At 45.0% G+C, this 22,109-nt stretch overlaps 1 long non-coding RNA gene across 1 annotated transcript in view; it reads right to left on the bottom strand.

Annotated features, from left to right (window-relative positions):
• Positions 1 to 1,594: 1,594 nt before the first annotated feature.
• The window catches only part of LOC146810698 (uncharacterized), a 330,854-nt gene continuing 310,339 nt past the window's right edge, over positions 1,595 to 22,109 (bottom strand). Inside the window, exon 7 of the long non-coding RNA XR_014965722.1 lies at positions 1,595 to 2,993. This is a non-coding gene — a long non-coding RNA (uncharacterized LOC146810698). The remainder of the gene's footprint in view (positions 2,994 to 22,109) is intronic.

Genomic DNA, 22,109 nt, shown 5'->3' with positions numbered 1-22,109 from the left:
TAATAAAAAGCACCACATCTAATGCCCTGCAGCAACAGACCTTTGCAAAGATGAAATGGTTACCCTTAGCTGCTGATTGTTGTATTTGTGTTATACTGTTAATAATGAGGTGAATTTATGTGTGTTACAAAGACAAAACGGTGGAACGACACAGTTACATAATGTGCTGCATTACCCCACTCCATCTGCCATTGCCTGCTGCAAGTATATGGTTCTCCATTCCAATGGTCCTAACAGTCATACAACTGGATACACCAGAGATCCTTATACTGCAGCAGGATTCACAGAGGGTTTACAATAAACATGGAGGATGATCACAGGACGTCTTGTACTACATCTGCTGGAAGCCAGCTGGTCTCATCATATTTTGTTATGGTATTGGTATTTGTGTAGCACACATGTGCCTCTTAGTGCTGCAGGTTGTACAGAATGTGATCAATGCCCAATTCTGGTCTATCTGAAAAGTGCACCATTGCATGGCTCGAAACTACTGGAATGTGCATTGCTTCTTGTCTCTGAAGTGCTGGAATGTGCACAGGTGCAATGTGTAGTGTAGTGAAACTATGTGCACTAGGACCCTTGTGGTTCTGGGTGTACTCAACAGAGGAATTACATAACTTGCTGGGGGGTGTTAAGGTGCGGTTATTAACGGTTGTGACGTAATGAGTGTGCAGTGTGTGATCCTATGCTAAGGAATAAATACATCTTTTATGGAGCTCCATGTGTGGCACATTCATTTGCAGCTCCAGGGCTGGGGAGGACGCTACATCTGGTGATGAGTAGGAGATACGTGCCTCAAAGAAACAAGACTGCTCTTGCTGAGAGTTTGCTACTATACAGCAAACTTCATGTGCGTGCCAAATGTGACCAATTTGATGAGAAGCAGTTCGAAGTTGCCGTGTGTGGAGTCGAAGGCCTGCTCAAGTTCATCTACAGCCCTCAATTAAGTTGAAGGCCCTGCAGAGGAGTGCATTCGAAGAGCCCGCCAGAATCCATTGGAATGGCTGAAAAAGGAAATACTACATCGTGCAATAACACAGAGCCACTATCCATACAAAGCAAATGCTAAAGGCAGTGATAATTGGGTATGAAGTGCAAATGCACTTACCAGAATGAGCGGGGGAAGCACAACCTAGAATCGGGGGTGACAACCTAGGCCAGGATGAAGGGCCAATGCATGCACAGCAGTAAGTGGCATCCATTGCATCAAAAGCCATCGGAAAAGTGAACATTTTCAATGGCTGCAGAAGGGAGCATGAAATACGATGCAGCCGCTTTCCTGAAACCACCACCCCCATTTGACACAGCGAAAAAGCTGAATATTGGTGCCAGGTTGACTGCCTGGATCGAGATGTTCAATGGCTTCATAGATGCCCTGGAGGAAGTGTTTAAAAAGCATGCTATAACGAAGTAAAAGAAGTGCTGAAGAAAATCTTGCAGACTGATGCAATATCGTACCGTTAGATCAAAAAAGCATTGAGTACCAAGTTTAATCTGATGCAGAATGTCAATTGTATAAGGTACATTTTCAATCATGTGAGACAGCATGATGGTAAAACGATGGATGAGTTTGTTGAAAGGCTTGATGTGCTTATCAAACACCATAACTTTAGTGAATTTAATGATGAAGAAGCCATACGCCTCAGATTCATGAATGACTGTCTTTCAGACTCTTTCAGAAGATGCATGTTGAGAGAGACTCTCAGTTTGGAGAAAGTACTTATGGCTGCAAGGGCCAGTGAAAGAGCAGCTCAACAAGCCAATGATATGGAAGCTGGAACAGTGAAAAATGAGTCAGCATTGGTCATTAAAAGCAAGCACAAGCATAAGGTAGATGCACGCAAGTCGACGTCTACAGAGAAGAGAAAGTTGCGTTTCAAATGTGGGCTTTCATTTCCCCATGAAGGTAAATATGCAGCCATGGGACAGACATGCAAAGTCTAAGGGAAAGAAATCCACTTTGTAACGATCTGCAAAGTGAAAGAGAAACCAAATGCGTCACAGCGAGAAGAGAAAATGGGTGCCAGAAAGTTCCAGAAGCATTCTTGCCATGTCCACAAGGCCAAAAACATCAGTTACCACAAGTAGAAACCAGACAAAGTCGATCGTCATCAAGTTCATCCTACAAAGGCTTTTCAACGTCATTATCAAGCATCTGTGAAGAAGATGGAACTGCGATTATGGTATTGACTAACAACAGGTACATGTGGGTTTGGCTTGCTTGCGAGGAATAACAATAGTCAAAGGCAAACCACTGAATGAAACAACCGAATTCATTTGGACACTGCCCCAAGATTACAAGAAAGGTCAACAGTTGCCCCATAACCCTTACCATAGACAGTGGTGCGTGAATTAACCTCATGCCAGTCAAAATGTTAAATAGCCTGTCTCCTGTTCCACGCCTCAACCTGCCACACATGAAGGTATATGCATGGGCTGCTTCTAAACCATTGCAGAGTCCAGGGTCATTCACAGTGACAATGTGAAATAAAGCAGTATCAGTGCAAGCGCCAATTCATGTTCTTCAAAGAACTTTGTCCAGTTCATGACTACTCAGTTTTGCCACTGCTACTGACATGTGATTGATATCTATCAGTTACAACCTTCAACACTCACTTTGAAATTGTGAGTCAGTTCCGTCATTTATGCATGGCCTAAGAATGCTCAAGGCAATGAAAGTGTGACTTTATATTAATGAGGACATTCACCCTGTTGCCCAGCAGCACAGTAGAGTCACTTTTCACATGCAAGAAACATTTGAGAAAGAACTAGAAATGCTGTTGAAACATGACATCATTGAGCGTTCCACCAGTTCTTCATCATGAGTTTCGCCCATTCTGGTGGTGTCCAAAGAGGGCAGTGCAGGTGCAGTGAGCATCTGTATTGATATGCGCCAGGCCAACAAAGCAATCGAGAGAGAAAGACATCCTGTTCCACCCATTGTGGGCATGATCATGCCACTGAAGAGTGCCAACGTCTTCTCCCATCTTGACCTAAAAAAAGAGATACAATAAACTTGATTTGGAAGAGAACTGTAGATACATGAATAATTTTTCGACTCATGTTGCCTTGTTCAGATACAAAAGGTGGAGTTTTGGAGTGTTGTCAGCTGTAGAAATATTTTCGTATGTTAAGCTTTGAATAATTCAACCTGCCACACATGCTTTTAATTACAGTGATGACGTACTGGTATTTTGGGCAATGCAAAAGGAGCATGACAAGGCTCTTACACAAGTTTTGCAGTTACTTGCTGATGCTGGTCACATTCTGAATGCAGCAAAGTATGAGTTTCATAAGACCAAACTTAAGATCTTTGGGCATATATTCTTTGAAGAGGGAATGACTCCTGACCCAGATAAAGTGCATATACAAAATAAACAATTGGTTCTGTCGGGTATGGACTATTTCTTAAAACATTAGAACAATCATAGGTTGATTCACATAGAAAACAAATTATCAAAAACAACACACATAGAGACCAAAATAGGGGGGTATTTGAAAAGTTTTATAAATTACGTCATTTATTAATCCCCACATTCAGTTTGCATGGCTGTCACGACGAAACGTAAACTATAATTTGTGACAAGGTGACATATGGTGCTCTGTGCTGTGGTGAAGGTGCGTACTATATACAAAGTGACTTTTGTGACATTTCTTTTTAAAAGGGCCAGAACGCAACGGCTAATTGAATAGTTCTGTAGGCTGAATAAGTAGGTCTTAATACAGAATCTTCCAGCTGGTCCAAGAGATATGTCGACGTTTCAACCCAAGGTGGCATTACTGTTTTAGTCAATGCGGGTCTTCATCAGGACAGGGACAATGGGGACAGCCTGGGGGAGTAATGTATAAGGTCAGATGTGTTGAGGTAAAAAACTGAATTTAGTCAAGGTTAGTAAGGTGAAGGACTCACCAAACGGGGCCCAGAGCGATTCAAGGGGCGAGTTATTTCTCTTTGTCTTGTGTCGGTATGCACGCACTAACAAGGGTGTAATGCACTGCAAGAATTCTTCCCAGTGGAGTCTCCTAGTTGGGAAATCAAGCGTTTAAAATCATAAAGGACTGTAATTACAAACAAATGCATTTAGTCAAAGCCGGGGCATAAGCCAACTCACTCTAAGAAGGGGATCGACTCCTGTCTTCAAATTAATCTGGGTTGGTAAGGTGTGGTGGAGGATCACAGGCGATCGTCCTGTCTCCTGTGATCATGAAGATCACTGTGCGATTCTCTGTAAAAAGGTAGGGGGGTGATTAGTCACCTTTTGCAGAAATCGCATCGGAGATAAAGTGCAAGCACCGTCAGTTATTTGCCCCCCACGAGATGTCACCATGCTGCGATCCTTCATAAGCATGGCCAGTTATTGCTTAAGGTACCTTCGTGACTTTGCTTCTGTGAGTGCCCTATTGAGAGACTTAACAAAACAATGTCCCTTTCCAGTGGCCTGCTGATTTGATCAAAGCTTCAAAAGAATTAAAGCATGCGATTGGAAATGCAACTGAGATGTCCTATTTTGACCCCAAGTTATGTACTGAGATCATAGTTGAAATGAGCCCGGTGGGGCTGGGGCAATCCTTGCTCAACATAATGATCATCTGAATGCCCAGAGATACGTTGTGGCATATGCCAGTCGAAGCCTGTCTGACACAGAACATGCCTATTCTCAGCCGGAGAAGGAGAGTCTGGCTGTAGTGTAGGTCTGCAAACATTTTCATGTTTTTCTCTAAGGAAAACATTTCACTATCATTACAGACCACAAATGCTGCTCACTATTTTTGTAAATTCGAAAGCCAAGATTCCCTTTCACATTGAGAGGTGGGGGTTGCGACTGCAAGAGTATGACTAAACAATTGTAAACCAGCCGGGTAGAGATCAGAAGACTGCTGATTACTTTTCAGGAGTACAGCTACATCGTCACAGTTTGACATCCAAAATGGCTGAGTACATTAACTTCATTGTCAGGTTCAGCACGTCAGCAGTCCTATCCATTGAACAGATTATTGATGCTACTAAGGCAGATAAGAACATGTCCTCAAAGACATCCTTTCAACTCAATCTTGGAAGAAGAATGCTTGACCTTTTGCTGACAATGTTGAATTTCAAAACTTCAAAAATGTACAGGATAAATTGTCCATGACCAAAGAAGGTATTGTAATGAGAGGCTCGAGAATCATCATGCCTGAGAGCCCAAGACAGCAAGTCATTGAACTAGCCCATGAAGGACTTCTTGGCTTTGTAACCACCAAAAGAGTCCTAAGAGACTATGGGGGATATTCTCAAGAATGTGCGATAATCATCGCCAAAATAGGTTAATGCAATGTTTCATATCCCCGTCTATTGCGGGAAAATAACTATTCAAAACATGGCAGTGACATGTGATAGATTCTCGATAACGCGTCAAATGCCCGCGAGAAAATCACTGGGACAGCAATAAAAATCTAACCCCGAATGTGAAAAAAGCTGCGATGGGCCCAACAGTGATAAACATTCAGCGATAAGCAGCGCCACGCCTGCAAGTCCCACAAGTCAGGCGGGTAAAATCACTATAAAAACGGCTGCAAAAAACACAAACAAAACACATACAACTGCGAAGCACCATGGAGGTAGGCGGAGCAAGTACAGAGGACAACCAGAACCCTACAAGCATCACGGAAGACCAGCCTGGGACCATCATTGGGGAGACGATGGCAGGAGTCGGGGACTGGACACTGTACAACAGGACCTGAGCCAACTGCAACAGGATGAGTAATGACCAGGGACTGGGGAGGTGGGCACAATGGCACACATTCACAATTAAGTACAGCACATCTGTAGACAAACCATGCCCAAGAGTCACAACTCCGACAAGAGCCCAATTGACCCAAGTCTGCAACATCTCATCACTGTATAAGCACAGAAGTGAAAGGCAAACCGCCTGAAAGGGATAAGGGCCCGCAAAATCAGAGCTGAAGGGGCAACTCACCCACAATGCAGCACACACACATAAGAATCCAAACTTCTCAACAGTGTCAACCATGTGGTACAAACTGCAACACTTTCACAACAAAACAGAGGACACAACTGCTGCCGCTTGTGTGCAGAAAATGGCCATTCGCATTTGGCATAGCAGGAAACTGTGAGATGACAATGTACAAGTACAACCTCACATCCGTGATGGTGTAGAAATGTCAACTGTCCTGCATCAAATAGGCATCTCATCACAAACATTCACAATGTACATTGGCATGCAGTCTGTTTGTAAACTTGTCCAATGCGTGAACATACACGTGAGCACAATGTCAATCTGCATCTCCCCTTCCCATTGCAGAGAGAGAATCAACACCTCCTGCAGAGCAGACCGAACAACACAGCACTGATGATGAAGAGGACCTCGCCAACATTGACACCGACGCCCTCCAACAGTTCATGGACAGCTCCTGCACCCCACCTTCAGGAGCAGCGCAGCCAAGCCGCATTGAGGAGACCCCACCCCCTGCACAGACCACACAGCAGGAAGCACCCACTACCACAGCTGTCTCCCAGAACCCCCACAACCAACTCACGGCATTCCAACGCCATGTGTTAGGGTGCCAGGAGAAGATGGCTGATCAGCTGCGTGTGGGTTTCGACCTCATGCCAGCCAAACTAGATGCCATACGTTGGTGTCTAAGTCCCATCAGGGACCACTTACAGTCCCTAACGGACACCCACTGTCTGCTCCATGCTCTCCAACAATCCATGGCTGACATCGCTGGAGTCATGACTCTGAGCCAAGAACAACTGTCTATTCAGAGTGGCTCTAGCGATGTCACCCAGGTGTTGGAACACATAAGGAGAATGATGGAGAGCTTGGAGCGGATGCAGGTAGGACGAATGTTTGTCACGGCTGCATACCAGCGAGATGTAGCTGGGATCTTCCATGCCCTGCAGATCCTCTTCATGGCATTACCACCACAAGGCCTGGCGTGGATGAATGCTGCTGCTACTACTCCATCCACATCTCTGTCCCCTGAAGTGTCAGTGCCACACAGTGATGCTGACAGAACACCACCACCCATATGTGAGGATCCTGACACATCAGAGGACAAAGATGATGACGAATCCGGCTTTGTGGTTAGAATTAAGTGGTAGCATTTATCTCCGCCATATGGCTGGTTTCAGCTTGGTACTGCCCTCTGCATAATGCCCTGCAATAACACCTTCCACTGTCTCCCGAAACACTCTGACTGACTGACTGAAGTATTTATTAAGCGCACTTCTGCCGCGGCGTCTTGGCGCTGAGATAGAAGGAGGTGTGTGGAGAGGATCTAAGGTTTGGTGAAGAGCCAAGTTTTCACGGCCTTTCTGAACAAGATCTTACTAGTTAGTAATCGTAGTTCTGTTGGCAGTCTATTCCATAAGCTTGCTGCCTGGAAGGAAAAGGCCTTGCCTCCCCATCGGGCCCTTTTGAATTTTGAAATGCCGACTAGGCCCATACTAGTGGATCTGAGTGTACGACTTGGAACATACCGAGGAAATAACAATTTCATGTCATCTGCACCTCCTCCATATACCGCTTTATGTACAAGGCATAAGGCCTTAAATTAAATTCGGTTACGCACAGGGAGCCAGTGGAGCCTCTTCATGTTTGCTGAGGTAGGATGATGCTTTGGGAGGTTCAGCAGTACTCTTACTGCCGCGTTCTGCAACGACTGGAGCTTTAAAAGCTGTCGCTCACCTTTCCCAGAATATAGTGTATTACAGTAGTCTATATGAGATAGAACTAAAGCTCCCACTACTGTTTTTCTTAGAGAAGAAGGGATGAAAGGCAGGATTTTACGAATAATCTTGATCATCAAGAAACAGGCAGAGGTGACCTGGTTGACTTGATAGGTTAATGAGAGATCTTTGTCAACCAGGAAGCCTAGGTTCTTCACTTTGGGTGCAGGAACAGGGCAAGCGCCCGCCTCTGGAGGCCACCAGAGGTTGTTCCAGATGGAGGGTTTTTGACCGAATTCCAACACCTCCGTTTTTTCGGTATTAAGTTTAAGAAAGTTTGAGCTCATCCATTGCATCACCCTGGAGAGACAACTTCTGAATCTCTCCGCAGTGACTTCAACAGTTTGTGTCAGAGACACCACCAGCTGGGTATCATCTGCATAAGATACCAATTTTAGACCATGATTCTTGATTAGGTTAGCTAGTGGTGTAACATATAGATTAAACAACGTAGGGGATAATGCTGATCCCTGAGGGACGCCACAGGGGAGAGAGAGTTCAGCAGACTGAAGTCCCTCCCAATGGATTTGCTGTGATCTGGAATCAAGGAAGGAATGTAGAAGCGCTAAAGCAGAGTCTTTGATGCCTATTTTATTCAGTCTTGCCAATAGTACTCTGTGATTAACGGTGTCAAAAGCCGCCGTTAGATCAAGAAGGACAAGAGTGGTCCTGCCTCCACTGTCCATGACTCTGCGGATTTCCTCCGTAGCCATTATTAAGGCTGATTCAGTAGAATGACGTGGTCTAAAACCATGTTGTGTTACATCCAACAGGTTATTAGAGTCAATGAAGTGCATTAGCTCCTGGTTAATCACTTTTTCTAAAACTTTTGATGGAAATGGAAGACAGGAGATAGGGCGATAGTGTTTGGTATCCTGTGGGTCAAGTGAGGGTTTTTTAAGAATGGGCCTGATACAGGCCTTTTTCCAACTTGAAGGGAAAACACCTGAACTAATGATCTTATTTAACAGGGGAGCCAGGGAGGCGCTTATTACTGTAGGGGCCAGATGGTATATGTAAGAGGGGCACGGATCAAGGGGAGAACCTGACTTTATTTGAAGTAGTGCGTCACTGAGTTGTTTTACGCTAAGAGGTGAACATTTGGACAGGACGTTAGACGATAAACTATCCTCCATGGGGTTGCCTATATTTTTATCAGGATCAGTCTGCAGCTTCTGGAGTTCATTATAGACGTCTTGAATCTTACGTTGAAAAAAGAAGGCAAATTATCGACAAAATTTTGATCTGGACAAAAAATTGTGTTGTTAGGACTTTTGATTAAGGTGGTCACTGTTTTAAAAAGTTCCTTGGATGAATTTTTTGCCTCTTGAATTCTGTTGGTAAAATATGGCGTTTTGGCTTGTTTAATTAATGATTTATATTTTTCCAAAGTGAGATTATATTCCTTTTTTAACGTAGAGCTATAATCTAATCTCCAGAGACGTTCCTGCCACCTACATTTGATTTTGGCAAGCTTGAGCTCAGCTGTATACCAAGGCGAGGTCAGTAATGGTTTTTTGGGTTGGGTGGATTTCACTGGGGCTAGTTTATCAATTGCCTTGCAGATCCAGGAATCAAAGTTAGTGGCCCCTTCATTGCTGTCCTCCGAGTAGGTAGGGCAGTTTATCAAGGTATCGGCCAGTTCGTCACTTTTTATGTCCTTCCAGGGACGAGTGTTTACCAGCCGAGGGCGAGATTTTGACACAGAGAGGTTCACTTTAAAGTAAATTTCTGAGTGGTCTGACCAGGAGACCGGTAGTATGTCCTTCACTTCAATTTTGTGATTATTGGTGAATATTCCATCAAGTATGTGCCCCGCTACGTGCGTGGGTTGTGATATGATTTGTCGCAGCCCATACCCTGCCATGTTATCAATTAAGTTAAAAGAATCGGGGTTATCGAGGTCATCTAGATGAAAATTGAAATCGCCTAGGACCGTGAATGTTGCGGTATCAAAACACGATTCTAAGAAAGGATTTGGTGAAAGGAGCTCTTGCTCCAGGGGGTCTGTAGACCAGTAGACCGGAAAAGAGTTCATGGTTGTTAGATTTTATAGTGAATGACATGGCTTCGGCCTCTAATGTAGATTCTTGTTTATAAGCAATTTTTAGGTGGGAGTGGTAAATGAGCGCAATACTTCCTCCAACCGTTGCTGTCCTGTCTACTTGCTTCAGTGAGTAGCCTAGGGGGATGGCGATTTTCCAATCTGGTGCAGAGGAGACAGATGACCATGTTTCCGTAAGGAAAACCAGGTCCGGACTAGTGGCAGATATAAGGTCCTCTAATTCATATTTGTGTTTGGACATAGATCTTGTGTTAAATAAGATGCAGTTAAGCTCGTTGGTACTAGATGTAGTGTTGCCAGGGATTAAGTGGGCTGACAGTACATCAGCGTGGCCAGTGCGGTAAGTCGCAGGGCTGAAGTGGGAGTTGAGCATAGTGTTACAAATGCTTATAGAGGGAGTGAAGGAGGTTCTCAGGCCACATGTTAAACAGTGATTGGGGCCCGCTGTATCGTAGTCAATCAATAAGGCCGGCAGCGGGCACTTACCATTATTTAATGACATAAGTTCATCCTGCCGGTAACTGATTCTGGTAACACGCATAGAACCCACGGCGCTAGTCGCGGTCTTGGCGCGGACGGGCGCAGACGGGCTTGCCTTAAGCGCGCCTTTGGCGCGCCGCCGGCGTGCCCGCTGCGCGCGTCCGCAGCGCGCGTCCGCTGAGCGGTCGCGCCGTGGCGCGTTTTATAGTGGGCGTTGGAAATTAGAGCGCTAACCCAGTGAGAGTGATCCCACTCTAAAATGGGATGCGCTACAAGGATCGACCCGAAAAATACCCACAAGTTTTCATACACAGTGCAAATAACAGATGTGCAAATGGCAATAAGTTTTTTTTTTTTTTAAACGATAAAAGGTATCAGGAGCAGCAATTGTGACCAACAGTCTCTCTTTCTCCCCCCTTCACATCAATGCGCGGTCGCGCCGTGGCGCGTTTTATAGTGGGCGGTGGAAACTAGAGCGCTAACCCAGTGAGAGTGATCCCACTCTAAAATGGGCTCCGCGCTACAAGAATAACAGATGTGCAAATGGCAATAAGGTTTTTTTTTAAAAACGATAAAAGGTATCAGGAGCAGCAATTGTGACAAACAGTCTCTCTTTCTCCCCCCTTCACTCTGCAACACTCACCTTTGACCTTGAGATGGGCTGCCATATAATTTCCGGTTAGCAATGACACAGCAATCACACTGCGGACTGAAGTCTTCCACTTCCAATGAACTTGTCAATCCCAAAAGGACTCTGGCTGGCCCTCCTCGGGGCAAAAATGTAAAGTGGGGTTGCATGGCCCTGTACTGCTCCAGCTTCAACACACCACTGAATGTGAATAAAACATTCTAATTCACACAGATGTGTCATGGCTATGATCAATCAAGTATGGATGAATGTAGGGACAGTGATTCAACAAAAAGGTACTCCCTGGGTAATGCTATCAATGCGCATGTATGGCTGTGACCCAGATAGGCAGTAAGACACACATTGTCATTCAAATCAACACTCCTCACAGTTGAATGCAAGTGAAGGTGCATAGACTTTATTAGCATATGCGTGTCAGTATGGGCAGGAAAGTGCCACAACATGCAGACCAATGCAGAATTTTGTCAGAATGAAGAACTTTGCCAAGCGCCGCTGTCCACTCCGGAGTAGTGCCTCACCTTTCACAGGTGTGTTAACCGGCGTTGTTGTCCGCTCATGTAGTCGGAGTCCAGGCGAATGCAGCCAGGTCCACTGTTGTCGTGGGATATGTGACCAGATCTCCAAGATGCAGCAAGGTGTTTGGACATGTGCAATGGATTCAAATCAGTTGTGGCTGCAGGTACGCAGTTACTCGTCTATGAAAGCGATTGCAGCTTCGTAGGCAATCATTTCCAACATGAGGACCTTGTCGACTTCATCAAACAGGACGGTGAGTCCATCCATTAGCAGGTACGGACAGATGTGCTGCGTCCACCTCCTTTCACCAATTATCACTACAGCCCAATAGGGGAGCGGTTCAATGAGGTCACGGCACACAAGGATTTGTGCAATCTCCCATGTCCAGTTGCCAGCATGTATGCCAAGTAGCAAGGCATCCCATAAACGGGTATCACGGTGACTCTCCTGGTCGTGTGCCAACAGGGGGCACACACACATTTCAAAATCCAGTTCAACTACCATCCTGTTGGATAGGCAGACATCCATGCACCACTCGAATATGCACGATCGACAATGCAACACAGGCAGAATGCAGGTGACGTTGGCAAAGTGGAAGCTCCTGAGGTGTGAGCCGGGAGTCAGGTAGTGTGTCTGCCTGAAACGTGCAATTACTGTCAGACCTGTGTATTCAAGCTGTATTTTTAAAATTGCGCCATAGCTCAAAAGTTTTATTATCCTGCATTGTATTTTGGGTAAATACTAAAAGCATTTTAAAAAGAAACTGTAACTTACCGGTAATCTTCCCGTGTTCTGTCCGGAGGTGCCGAGGGGCTGCATCCGCTTGCGCAGGGGTGCTGGCAGGAAAGAAGCTGCTCTGAGCAGGGTTTGTGGAATTGCGTCCGCCATCTTGGGGGTAACAGCAGGCTACGCTCTAGTGGCTCGGGAGGGAATGATATTTCAGGGGGCAAGGACGCGACCGCGCATTTAGAGACTCCTGAGGTGTGAGCCGGGAGTCAGGTAGTGTGTCTGCCTGAAACGTGCAATTACTGTCAGACCTGTGTATTCAAGCTGTATTTTTAAAATTGCGCCGTAGCTCAAAAGTTTTATTAACCTGCATTGTATTTTGGGTAAATACTAAAAGCATTTTAAAAAGAAACTGTAATTTACCGGTAATCTTCCCGTGTTCTGTCCGGAGGTGCCGAGGGGCTGCTTCCGCTTGCGCAGGGGTGCTGGCAGGAAAGAAGCTGCTCTGAGCAGGGTTTGTGGAATTGCGTCCGCCATCTTGGGGGTAACAGCAGGCTACGCTCTAGTGGCTCGGGAGGGAATGATATTACAGGGGGCAAGGACGCGACCGCGCAGTGGACGCGCGCAGCGGGCGCGCCGGCGGAGCGCCAAAGGCAAGTCCGTCTGCGCCCGTCCGCGCCAGACCGTCGCCAGATGTCAGCCCCCCTGTACTGTCCCCTATTACACTCCGTAGCTACTCACGCGATGAGCTGTTGAGACTACAGCCTAAATGCTCCTCTTCCATATATAATCCCCTTGCTGGCCCCTTCAAGTGTATCGGATGTGCCTTTCAACTGCCGTGGGTACCTCGAGACCCTGGCCCCCCTGGTTACACGGATTTTAAGTTTATGAGTATAAACTGCAGGTCATTATCAAAACATCATGCTGAAGTTTTTGATCTTTTGGAAGATGAATCCCCCGATGTTCTCTTCTTAACCGAAACCTGGCTTACCCAAGACTCCACTACTGAATCCTGGTTAGCTCTCCCCCCAGGTTTCAACATGAAGAATCAAAACAGACTGGGGAAACGAGGAGGCGGGATTGCAATTATCACAAAGAATATCTATTCTTGTGTTCTTAATCGAGAGAATGTGGTGGGTTGTGAAAGTGCTCTGTTTAAAATTAGGATGAACCCCAACCTTACCATTTCCGGTTTCCTTATTTATCGCCCGCCTGGACCGTCGGGGGTTTTTCGGGAAGATCTGGTAAATAAGACCGCGCTGTATGCCAGCCAAGCGGCAAATTTCAGCATTATTGGAGACTTAAATCTCCATTGCGACGCGGTTGAAAAGAACGAAATTTCGAGTTTTCTGGCCGATTTTGAAGCTCTCCAACTGGCCCAGTGGGTACAAGAACACACTCATGATGCTGGACACCTACTGGATCCTCTATTCTCGAATCTTAACTGGCTGATGATGGTTCCTCCTGCCCCACAGTGCTGGACAGACCACTTTTTGGTAACCTTCACACTTAGATGGCAGGGCCAGATGAGAGAACATTGCCTTACCCCTACCGTTAAACGACCATGGCACAAGCTAGACAGTAGTCAACTGTCGGCGTACTGGTCGAGCCATAGGCCTCAACTACCACAAGACCTGGAGGTAGCGGATTTGCTAGTCCATGACTGGATAACAGCAGGTCTGGACAGTTGTATCCCAGCTAAGCTGACGAGGGTAAAACGGGACCAAACTAAACCTTGGTTCAACGAGTCGCTTTCTAAGGCATAAAAGCATTGTAAACAGCTAGAACGTACTTGGAGACGCTCTTACGATGCAGTGGGGAAATCTAATTATCGAGCAGCAATTAATCTTTATCATAAGCAAATTCGGAGAGCCAGGGCTGAGTATATAGGAAATACTATCCTAACAAGCTCAAATCCATCTAAAACAATTTTTTCCTTGCTTAAGATTATGAAGAACGGTGATATGGCTAAAAGTTCTCCCATTTCCTCCAACAACCAATGCGATGAACTGGCCAACTACTTTATCAACAAAGTGGATAAAATTTATCAAAATCTACCGGTAGCCGCTGATACTGCTTCGAAGACTTGGCCCACCGTCCCGGCCTCCCAAGGTCTAAATTGCTTGCTATCGTTTCCAGCGCTATCTCTAACAAGTCTGGAGGTCTTGTTCAAAAAAATTAAATCTGGTTCCCCTATTGATCCTTTGGCCCCAAAAAATCTTTCTCAAGTCATGCCATCTATTCTTCCAGTGTATCTTGAATTGATGAATCTCTCTTTAGAGTCAGCTATAGTACCTGTAACATGGAAACACGCAAAAGTTATCCCTCTGCTGAAAAAAACGTCATTGGACCCTGCCGAGCCGGGTAACTATCGCCCCATTTCGCGACTTCCTTTTTTAGCGAAAATGGTGGAACTACATGTTCAGACTATTTTGACGGAGTTCATTGAACAGAACACTATCCTTGACCCGTCGCAGAATGGCTTTAGAGCCCGACATGGCACTGAATCTGCATTGTTGTCAGTGACGGAGGAAATCCGAGGGATACTGGATGTAAGGGACTCGGCGGCCTTAGTTCTTCTCGATCTAAGTGCCGCCTTTGACACGGTCTCCCATGAAATCCTGCTGAAGCGGCTATTTGATATCGGAGTGAGGGATCTGGCTCTCGATTGGTGCCGATCCTTTCTAACGGGAAGATCTTTTCAGATTTGGATGCCGCCTTTTCAATCCCAGAGGTATGCCTTACAACGAGGAGTGCCTCAAGGGTCTATCCTGAGCCCCCTCTTGTTTAATATCTACATGCAACCTCTGGCCCAGGTCGCTCGGAAGAGGGGTTTGTCAATGGTGTCTTACGCTGGCGACACCCAATTAGTAATTGCCTACTCCAAAAAGAACACCACCAATCTAAGTAGATTCAGGGAAGATCTGGTTGGGGTGGCAGACTGGATGGCCTGCAATTACCTGCAACTTAACGCCGGTAAATCCGAGGTGTTAGTATTTGGAAAAGATCGGGACCTATGGTCTGATCATTGCTGGCCTGACAATCTTAAGCCAGCCCCTGTGCCCAAAGAAGCGGTTAAAAACGTGGGTTTCTGGATCGATGGTGGACTGACTTTTGACGTGCAAGCCAAGGCTGTGGCTGGGTCATGTTTTGGCCTACTGCGAGGTTTGAAGCCAGTACTGGGCTTTTTTCCCCCTAGAGATCGCCAGACCGAATGTCTGACAGAATATCGACGGACAGAAAATCGACCTACAAAAATATCGACACAAAAATATCGATAACAAGAATATCGAGATCCTATCTACAACATGGTAAGTACAAAAATATCGAAAATAAAATATAGAATGTCAAAAATATTGTTATTGAAAATATAAAGTATTTTTTAGTTAAAAAAAAATATGTAAAATAAACCAAATAATATTTATAAATAAAATAAACATAATTAAATATATGTTATAATGTTTAAAATTAATAATTAATATATATAATGTAATAAAACATTAATTAAACATATACATATAATATATAATATATATACTTACTTAATAATACATTTTAATAATTATTTTAATAACATATAACTTGTTAAAAATTATTATAAATTACAAATACATCATACACATAAAACAATAAAATGAATAAAAATTAAATAATTATATATAACACATTTAAAAAATTACATTTAATTTGAATATTGTTAAAATTAATTATATATTACATTAGCTAAAATAATACAAAAAATATTAAATAGCACCGACAATAAAACTACTACTCCAGCTCCAAAAAAAAACAGTAAAGAAAATGTTGGATAGCGTAGAGCTAAAAATTACTATTTCCACTCCAGGGAGTGTAACAATAGGGAAAGTGTTGGATAGCGTAGGGGAAAAAATTACTATTCCCACTCCAGAGAGTGCAACAGTAGGGAAAGTGTTGGATAGCGGAGGGGTAAAAATTACTATTCCAACTCCAGAGAGTGCAACAGTAGGGAAAGTGTTGGATAGCGTAGGGGTAAAAATTACTATTCCAACTCCACAGAGTGCAACAGTAGGGAAAGTGTTGGATAGCGTAGGGGTAAAAATTACTATTCCCACTCCAGAGAGTGCAACAGTAGGGAAAGTGTTGGATAGCGTAGGGGTAAAAATTACTATTCCCACTCCAGAGAGTGCAACAGTAGGGAAAGTGTTGGATAGCGTAGGGGTAAAAATTACTATTCCAACTCCACAGAGTGCAACAGTAGGGAAAGTGTTGGATAGCGTAGGGGTAAAAATTACTATTCCCACTCCAGAGAGTGCAACAGTAGGGAAAGTGTTGGATAGTGTAGGGGTAAAAATTACTATTCCAACTCCAGAGAGTGCAACAGTAGGGAAAATGTTGGATAGCGAAGGGGAAAAAATTACTATTCCCACTCCAGAGATTGCAACAGTAGGGAAAGTGTTGGATAGCGTAGGGGTACAAATTACTATTTCAACTCCAGAGAGTGCAACAGTAGGGAAAGTGTTGGATAGCGTAGGGGTACAAATTACTATTCCAACTCCAGAGAGTGCAACAGTAGGGAAAATGTTGGATAGCGTAAGGGTAAAAATTACTATTCCAACTCCAGAGAGTGCAACAGTAGGGAAAGTGTTGGATAGCGTAGGGGTAAAAATTACTATTCCCACTCCAGAGAGTGCAACAGTAGGGAAAGTGTTGGATAGTGTAGGGGTAAAAATTACTATTCCAACTCCACAGAGTGCAACAGTAGGGAAAGTGTTGGATAGCGAAGGGGTAAAAATTACTATTCCAACTCCAAAGAGTGCAACAGAAGGGAAAGTGTTGGATAGCGTAGGGGTAAAAATTACTATTCCCACTCCAGAGAGTGCAACAGTAGGGAAAGTGTTGGATAGCGTAGGGGTAAAAATTACTATTCCAACTCCAGAGGGTGCAACAGTAGGGAAAGTGTTGGATAGCGTAGAAGTTAAAAATACCATAGTTATAAATAAAATAATTATTTAAAATAATTAGTGATTTAATTATTAAATAACTCAAAATTATTTACAAATACCAATAAATAATTATTACAAACATAACTACCAAAGAATAATTAATTAACAATACATTATTAATAATAAATACCAATAAATAATAATTAATAAATATTAATTACCAAATAATAAATATTAAACGATACAATATTTTTCATAACCAAAAACATATGAATTATTAAAAAGTAAATACCAATTAAAATATATTTTACCATTTAAAAAAATATATACCGCAAAATAATAATTATGAAACATCAATTACCAATTAAAAAATATTGAACTATTAAATATTTTCCACACGCCAAAATAATAAATATTACACATTAATTACCAATTAATAATTACTGATTAATATATTAATTAGAAATATCAATACATAATATTTAATTCACAATTAATGATTAATCAACAATTAATTATTTTTCATAACCAAAATATTATAATTTAAAATATTTACCAATTAATAATTATTGTACAATTAATTAATTATCAATACCCAACAACTAATTTAATAATTACTTAATTAGATTTCAATTACTTCCAACACTATTCCCCTATAAACGCACGACACACTCCACTAATAAAATAATACACTTAACATAATTATCAATTAATCAACTAATTAAAACTAATTGCCAATTAATAAAAATTAATTACCAATTAATACTTAATTAACAATAATATAATTATCAATACCAATAAATGAAAATAAATTATTAATTAATTACAATTAAATTACTTCCCACCCTATTCCCCTATAAACCCACAACCCGCTACAGAACTTAAACGCAAAAATGTATTAAAATCAATTTATAATTCCTAAAAATGTATAATTAATTCCATATAATTAAATTACTTCCCACCCTATTCCCCTATAAACCCACAACCCGCTACAGAACTTAAACGCAAAAATTAATTAAAATTAATTTATAATTCCTAAAAATGTATAATTAATTCCATATAATTAAATTACTTCCCACCCTATTCCCCTATAAACCCACAATCCGCTACGGTACTAAAACACAAAATTGACTTAAAAAACCATTGTTAACATATAAAAATTGTATACATATATGTTAAAACCAGTAGAACACTTAACTAAAAACATATAACACATACATATTAAATACATAATAAAATACATAACAATAATATAAATATCGATATTACTAACATCAATATTAGTAAAATCGATATATTTGATGTCGATATTACTAACTTCGATATTACTAACATCGATATTAAAATACTTACCTTAGGATCGATATTCTGTCCATAGATATTTTTGACATCGATATTCTGTCCCTTCGATATTTAAAACTCGATATTTGTGTAGGTAGATATTTTAGTTTCGATATTTTGGCTGCTCACCGCCAGACCATCATCCAGGCGACTATACTATCGAGACTGGATTATGGCAATGGATTGTATCTTGGGGCAAACAAATCCTGTATCATGCGCTTACAGAGAGCTCAGAATGCCGCTGCACGTTTGCTAGTGGCACTTCCGAGATCCGCATCGGTTGCCCACATCCTCCCCAAGCTGCATTGGTTGCCTGTCGAGAAAAGAATTCAATTTAAAACCTTATGGTGCCGATCACGATCCGGTAAAAAATTCCCCCGTGCGACTCGTATCGGGTCTTTTTACCGTACGAATCGTACAAATGCCGTACGAACTGGCAATCACGATTCGCATGGTAAAAAGTCCATACGACCCGCACCGGGAATCATTCCCCACACGTCCTCGGGTCGGAAAATGTGTCCGACACGTCCTCGGACGATTTACCTTACAAACGTAAAAATCCAAGTCCGACCGAGGAATCACGATCCATCCCGTGCGTCCGAGCCTACAACCGTATGGAAAAAACACCGTCCGCACCGAACACCAATAGCAACCATGGAGACATGTGCCCGCATACGCGCCCAACACTCCCCCCAGCCCCCGTACGTCCGACACGTACCCCCCGTATATGTATACCCCCACCCGTCTATGTACACCCCAGTACGTTCCAGTCGTACCCCCACCCCAGTACGTGTCGTACCACCGTCAATGTAAACCCCCCCACCCCTGTACGTGTCGTACCACCGTCTATGTACACCCCAGTACGTTCCAGTCGCACCCCCACCCCAGTACGTGTCGTACCCCCCGTGTACCTACACCCCAGTACGTTCGAGCCACACCCCCACCCCAGTACGTGTCACAGCCCCGTCTACCTACACCCCAGTACGTTCCAGTCGTACCCCCACCCCAGTACGTGTCGTACCACCGTCAATGTACACCCCCCCACCCCTGTACGTGTCGTACCACCGTCAATGTACACCCCCCCACCCCTGTACGTGTCGTACCACCGTCCATGTACACCCCAGTACGTTCCAGTCGTACCCCCACCCCAGTACGTGTCGTACCACCGTCAATGTACACCCCCCCACCCCTGTACGTGTCGTACCACCGTCAATGTACACCCCCCCACCCCTGTACGTGTCGTACCACCGTCCATGTACACCCCAGTACGTTCCAGTCGTACCCCCACCCCAGTACGTGTCGTACCACCGTCAATGTACACCCCCCCACCCCTGTACGTGTCGTACCACCGTCCATGTACACCCCAGTACGTTCCAGTCGTACCCCCACCCCAGTACGTGTCGTACCACCGTCAATGTACACCCCCCCACCCCTGTACGTGTCGTACCACCGTCCATGTACACCCCAGTACGTTCCAGTCGTACCCCCACCCCAGTACGTGTCGTACCACCGTCAATGTACACCCCCCCACCCCTGTACGTGTCGTACCACCGTCCATGTACACCCCAGTACGTTCCAGTCGTACCCCCACCCCAGTACGTGTCGTACCACCGTCAATGTACACCCCCCCACCCCTGTACGTGTCGTACCACCGTCAATGTACACCCCCCCACCCCTGTACGTGTCGTACCACCGTCCATGTACACCCCAGTACGTTCCAGTCGTACCCCCACCCCAGTACGTGTCGTACCACCGTCAATGTACACCCCCCCACCCCTGTACGTGTCGTACCACCGTCCATGTACACCCCAGTACGTTCCAGTCGTACCCCCACCCCAGTACGTGTCGTACCACCGTCAATGTACACCCCCCCACCCCTGTACGTGTCGTACCACCGTCCATGTACACCCCAGTACGTTCCAGTCGTACCCCCACCCCAGTACGTGTCGTACCACCGTCAATGTACACCCCCCCACCCCTGTACGTGTCGTACCACCGTCCATGTACACCCCAGTACGTTCCAGTCGTACCCCCACCCCAGTACGTGTCGTACCACCGTCAATGTACACCCCCCCACCCCTGTACGTGTCGTACCACCGTCAATGTACACCCCCCACCCCTGTACGTGTCGTACCACCGTCCATGTACACCCCAGTACGTTCCAGTCGTACCCCCACCCCAGTACGTGTCGTACCACCGTCAATGTACACCCCCCCACCCCTGTACGTGTCGTACCACCGTCAATGTACACCCCCCCACCCCTGTACGTGTCGTACCACCGTCAATGTACACCCCCCCACCCCTGTACGTGTCGTACCACCGTCCATGTACACCCCAGTACGTTCCAGTCGTACCCCCACCCCAGTACGTGTCGTACCACCGTCAATGTACACCCCCCCACCCCTGTACGTGTCGTACCACCGTCCATGTACACCCCAGTACGTTCCAGTCGTACCCCCACCCCAGTACGTGTCGTACCACCGTCTATGTACACCCCCCCACCCCTGTACGTGTCGTACCACCGTCTATGTACACCCCAGTACGTTCCAGTCGTACCCCCACCCCAGTACGTTCCTGGCGCACCCCCAACACAACCTCCTAAGTACGGAGCGCACCCCATGCCCCAACATCACAACCGCATGTACGAGTCGTACAAAGCCACACACAAGGACCAAATCGTACAACCAAATGGCCCATGTACACACCGTACACACGCTCAAAACGCACGTACACAACAAGGACAAAACAAAACAACTCAACAATACACCATTCGAAAGGCACACAGCCACTAAACATGGCCAACAACCACTAAAATAACACAATCACTGACCTGCAACTGTCAAAAACAAACAGAGGCCCAATACACCACCACTCCTTATAACACACCCACCCAAAATTCAAACACTGCCACACCCACCCATGGACCAATAAAAAGGGCCCACACACACAAACCATGAGCCTTTGCAACAGACCCACTGCTGCCAGACACCACAGAACCAGACTACAAGCGACACCACATCTTACACTTGCACACCTTCACACGACCACCCTCACAAACACCCTCTCATCACATTCACACACACACACAACCATCCACACCCCCCCAACATCCACACACCCCCCACACCCACACCATCCCCACCCACACCCCTCACCATGCCCACTACCAAGAATCCAAAGTTCAGTCACCGAGAGTTGGAGGTCCTTGTTGATCAAATCCTCAGAGTCGAGCCACAGATCTTTGGAACATTGGTCAGAAGCACCAGCCAGGCAGCCAAAACAGCCATGTGGCAGACCATCGTCGATGCTGTGAATGCTGTTGCGGACACCAGGAGGACCAAGCAGGATTGCCAGAACAGGTGGTACGATCTGCGGAGGAGGGTCAGAGCCAAGAGACAGGAGGAACACGACCAGGCCAACGCCACCGGAGGAGGGCCCTCCCGCAGACCCGTACAGTACCATCCCTGGGAGGAGAGGGTGATGGCCATACTGCCGGTGGAGGCAGTTGAAGGAGTAGAAGGACTCCGAGACCCGGGTGAGTACACAAACAACGCACCTCACATGGGGGGAACTGCAACCACAACCAAAATTAATAACAGGCACGCAACCACCACAAGCCATCGCATTACTCAACCACACTCCATGAGCAGGCACATGCCACTGCTGCCACCATGCCCC

This window comes from Triturus cristatus, chromosome 7, assembly GCF_964204655.1.
Source record: "Triturus cristatus chromosome 7, aTriCri1.1, whole genome shotgun sequence".
NCBI classification, from domain to species: Eukaryota; Metazoa; Chordata; class Amphibia; order Caudata; family Salamandridae; genus Triturus; species Triturus cristatus.
Note: the sequence above shows the minus strand (reverse complement) of the source record. Positions and strands in the feature narration are given on the sequence as shown.